This window comes from Phascolarctos cinereus, unplaced genomic scaffold, assembly GCF_003287225.1.
Source record: "Phascolarctos cinereus isolate Bilbo 61053 unplaced genomic scaffold, phaCin_HiC Scaffold_726;HRSCAF=1367, whole genome shotgun sequence".
NCBI lineage: Eukaryota > Metazoa > Chordata > Mammalia > Diprotodontia > Phascolarctidae > Phascolarctos > Phascolarctos cinereus.
In genome coordinates, this window is record NW_027556098.1 from 121835739 (window position 1) to 121840742 (window position 5004).

At 39.8% G+C, this 5004-nt stretch overlaps 1 long non-coding RNA gene across 1 annotated transcript; it reads right to left on the reverse strand.

The window, feature by feature from the left end:
* Positions 1-2911: 2911 nt before the first annotated feature.
* LOC110208250 (uncharacterized) lies at positions 2912-3766 on the reverse strand. Its single transcript, XR_002324441.2, has 2 exons — positions 3699-3766; positions 2912-3133 (listed from the first exon to the last, which is right to left on the reverse strand). It is a non-coding gene; the product is annotated as an uncharacterized LOC110208250 (long non-coding RNA).
* Between the last annotated feature and the right edge of the window lie 1238 nt (positions 3767-5004).

Genomic DNA, 5004 nt, shown 5'->3' on the forward strand with positions numbered 1-5004 from the left:
CCACCTCCCACTATGGCGCTTCCTGCCCCAGCACAAATTCTTATTGTGAGTAGAGATACCCACAGAAGTCCCAGAAGTCTCTGAGATGTATAGCAAGACATGTAAAGACTTTATAATGCTTTTAATGAACATAATTGAGAATAGCTGGATATCCTGCTTTTTATCTACCAGAGAGGAATAGAAGTGTCCTAATTAATTGAATGAGCCTCAAAGTCCTCTTTGCTTAGACCTTTTTTCACAAATCTCCCTGTAATATATCTTCAGCTGGACACCCTGCCATCCCCTCCAATGCACTGTGTCTGATTTGTGTCCCTAACACCAAACATAGTATCACATGCTTAGTAGATACTCCATAACAGTTTGTTTGATGATGTTCCTAAACGAACTACTTCTTTTCCTTACTCTCCACCCTACCCCCAAAGCAGTTACTCTCCCCATTTCTTTATCTTGGTGGCACCACCATTTTTCTCAAGTGACAAACTTGAAAATCTGTAGTCATCTTTGATTCATCCCTTCCTTTCATTCCTCATAGCCCACTGGGCACCAAGTCCTGTTATTGCTTCTTTCAAAATGTCTGGCCTCTATGACCTTGTATCTGGAATATTGCAACACTCTCCTAGTTGACCTCCCTTGATTCTAGGCTTTGCTCATTCCAATCTATCCTGCCTACCACAGCCAGACAATATTTGCTTTAACTCCAGTTTCATCCAGTTTTGTCACAGGTCAGAAATCTTCAATGGGTCTCTATTTCTTGCTAAATAGTCTAAATTAATTAATTAAATCTAAATTTCTATGACTTCCAAAAACTGACCACCCCACACACCTCTCAAACTGCGGATTCTATGATTCCATGATACACATTCTCTACTCATCCAGTCAAGCTGCCGTTTTCATTATATTGTGAACTTCCCATGCCCATTTTCTGCATTTGAGTTTTCATTCATATTGTGTCTATGCCCAAAGGGGTGGAAAGAGCACTGGGTTTGGAGTCAGCAAGGCCTGAGTTTGAATCCTGCCACTGCCACTTACTAGCTGTGTTACCCCAGGCAAGGCACTACACCTCTTCAAACTTCAGTCTCTTCATCTTTAAAATGGAAAGAATAATAGCACTTGACTTCGGAGTCAGAAATATGTGAGTTCAAGCCCTGCCTCTCACATGTATTTACTGACTAAGTGAATGACCAGGGGCAAGTCAATTTGCTACTTCTTTTCCTTGGGAACCAAGAAAATAAGTTACAGATTAGATGTCATATTTGCATCAGTAGACAAAATTTCCACATCAGGAGCCCAGACCCCTGCCCTGCTCCCCCCTTCCCCCCCCCCCCCCCCCCCCCCCCCCCCCCCCGGTCCACAAAGCTCTTTCACTTGGGTGATCTTATTTGATCCTTACAAAAGCCTTTAGAGGTAGGCAAGGAAGTCGGGTTACTGCCACTTAAGAGGAACTGAGACTGAGAGAAGATAAGAAGCTGGCAGAACTAGATACTGGACCATACAACCTCAAATGGCATTTATAAATGGAGGTTATTGAATTATCATATAATAGTAAACTAATATTGAGATATTAAATACAATAAAGATGATAAAATATGTCATATGCTATTTTAAAATGAAAATTGTCTTTCCATAAGCTGTGTATGGTAAACAATATCATTTTGGAGTTCTTTGAGATCTTGAAAACCTGAGAGTGGATCTTTGCTTTTCCCAGTAGGAGATGGTCCCCTGAATAGCCCAGGTGATCCCTTGTGCACTCAGGTCCACAAACACATTCCTGGTGGAGCCAAGGGCAGCATTCAGTTGGATTGTGCCTATAAAGCTGGAATTGGAGGAGATAAGACACTGAGGAAGGCGTGGTGCCGAAGGCTAAAGGAAGGAATTCTAGTCACAGGAGGAATCTCAGACTGGAGCCGACAGGCATCTGAAACTCCTACTTTGGACCCTGTCATCTCTGGCCCTGACTGGAAAACTCCTGCAGCCATGTCGTCTCCACAGTGCAATTTTGTGAATGCGTTTATATTAAAAGTTAAATATGTCATTGTTGGGCATGATCATTGAGAAACAAACAAGGGAATTATCTATTCAAAAAGTGCATTACAGCAGCATTCAGCATAATTGCAAAAAAGTGGAAACGACCTAAATGTTCCAAAATAGGGGAATGGTTAAGGAAATTACATACATTAATGTAATTGATACTATGTTGCAATTAAAACCCAGTAAATAAAAGGAATATAAAGAAAACTAGAAAGATCATTATGAAATGTGAAGAAAGGGAGAGATATGAAAGAAAGAAGAGAGAGGGAGGGAGAAAGGGAAGGAGGAAGAAAAAAAGGAAGAAAGGAAGGAAGGAAAGAAATAAGGAAGGTAAGAAAGAAAGAGAGGAAGGAAGGAAGGAAGGAAGGAAGGAAGGAAGGAAAGAAGGAAGGAAGGAAGGAAGGAAGGAAGGAAGGAAGGAAGGAAGGGAGAGAAAGAAGGAAAGAAAAAAGAAAGGAAGAAAGAAAGAACCAGAAGAGTGGAATACACGTTAACTACCATTATATGAGGAACAATGAACTATTATGAAAGGACAACGAATTCTAATTTGGATTTAGAGGGAGATACTGAAAAATTGTTATAACACTTTATGTACCAAAATGAATTTAAATGTAAATAGTAAGCAAATTTAGTTGTTCATATTGATATCTAATGTTGAGTTTCTAATTAAAAATCTAATTCAACAAGTCAAATATCTTTATTAAAACCCTGTTTTGAGAGGCAATGTGGTCTAGTGGGTGGAGGGCTGGTGTTGGAGTCATGAAGACCTATGATTAAGAGCTGCTTCTGACATATATTAGCTGTGTGACCATGGGCAAATTATATCTGGACACCCTCCAGTTTGCTAATATCCCTCTTAAAATGAGCTATCCGGAACTGAATATTCAATCAGTGAGTAACATTTATTAAGCAACCACGCCAGTGCCAGGCACTGTGCTAAGTGCTGAGAATACTAAGGCAAAAGAGAGTCCCTGCTCTCAAGGAGTCAGTTAGCCAGTCACTAACCATTTATTAAGCACCAACTGTGTGGTATACACCACACTAGGCAATGGAGATCCAAAGAAAGGTAAAAGACAGTCCCTGCTCTCCAGAAGATCACAGCCTGCTGGGGAGAAAACATGCAACCAATTATGTACAAACAGTCTAAGGTCTTCGAATGTCTCACCGACAGAGAATATGGTAGAATAGCATTTCCTCTGTTTTATGAGGTTTGGAAACACCATTAAACAGACAGAGAAAAGGCAATAGCTACATGGAAGGCACACACCCAGAACTAATTTCTCCAGCATAGTCCTGCTGTTCTAATTTGACAGCGCTCATAAAAAGAGATAAAACAGGCTCCTTTCAGTCTGTAAGCAAATATAGCAGGGCAATCTTCCTACCACAAACAAAAAATATTCAAATTCTACATGGAAAAAATGTATGTAAGGGTCACCTACATTTTTGCATTGAATTTATGTATTATTCTTCTAATGAGAAGGGCCCAAGATCTCCCAAGTTCTGTTCCCTTATGCCCAGAATTCCTTAAGTTTCCCCTTCTCTTCTATTATGTGGGCATCCCTTTCTGCCAAGAGAAGCAACGTTGCATAATGGATACAGCACTGGACTCAAAGTCAGAAAGACCTGTGTTCAAATACCACCTCCAACACTAGAAAAGTCACTAAACTTACCTTGGCCTCCATTCTTGATCTGTAAAATGAGAGAGTTAAAGGTCTCTAAGTTTCCTTCCAGATCTAAACCTGTAATCCTATGTTCCTGTTAACTATTGACAGGACAATTTGGGTCAGCCTAGAAAAACAAATAAATACTAGTTGGTTGCTGGCCTCCAGCCTTGATTTAAAAAAAAAAAGTACTCCAGTCAAGATGTTTCTAGACATTTCAGATAATGGGTGATAAGATATAAAGTAATAAAAAAAAATTCAATGCTGCTTCTTCACAATTAAGAGGTAAGGGTGTAAAAAAAAAAGCCAGGCAAAATACTCTGCGAAATCTAGTCTTCTTGTTTTTCTAAGTCTTGGTTGTTTCAGTTCTGAAGCTACAGAGATAATGAAATTTTAGGGAGCTGACTCAGATTATTTAGTTCCAATTTTATCTAAGTCGAAGGCTCTGGATTCAAATCTTGACTTTGACACATTTTAGCTGTGACCTTGTACAAGGCACTTGGCCCCTGTAGGCCTCAATTTATTTATCTGCAAAATGAGAATTTGGGACCAGATGACCTCTAAGGTCCCACCTAGCCTAAATCTATCATCTAAATCCTATGACAAGATGATTACTCTCTATTGCATTTCCTGTAAATGGTCATTGATACTTGGATATCTCTAATGATGAAAAAGTTACTAGTTCACGAGGCACTCGGTACCTTCTTCAACCCATTCTCTTCACAGATGCAAAACTGGTATTCCTAAAACCCAAGGCCAACCATGTCACTAATTAAAGAAAGTCCAGCACCAACCCCCACCCCTTCCTTCCACCATTGCCCCAAGAATAAAACACATATTAGTTAGTCAATAAGCATTTGTTAGGCACTCAATAGGTGTCAGGCACTCTGTCAAAGACTGGATGTACAAAGAGACAGCAAAAATGGTCCTTGTTTTCAAGGAGCTCGCACCCTAAGGAGGGAGACAGTGTATAAAAAAATAGACCTAGATGAGATATATACAGAGTAAATAGGAGGCAATCCTAGAAAAGAAGACACTAGCAGTTGGTGAGGGTGAGGAGCATATGAGGAAAGGCCTCTTGTAGAGGAGAGGGTTTGAACAGAGTACCAAAAGAAGCCAGGATGGCAGAAACTGGGCATAGACCCAACATCTTTCACTCTATTCCATGATAAAGTCAAAATGGGTCCATGACTTAGATATAAAGGCTGATACTATAAGCAAAACTAGAAGAGGAAGGAATAATTTACCTTTCAGATCTATGGAGAAGGGAAGAATTTATGAACAAACAAGAGATAGAGAACATTATGAAATGCAA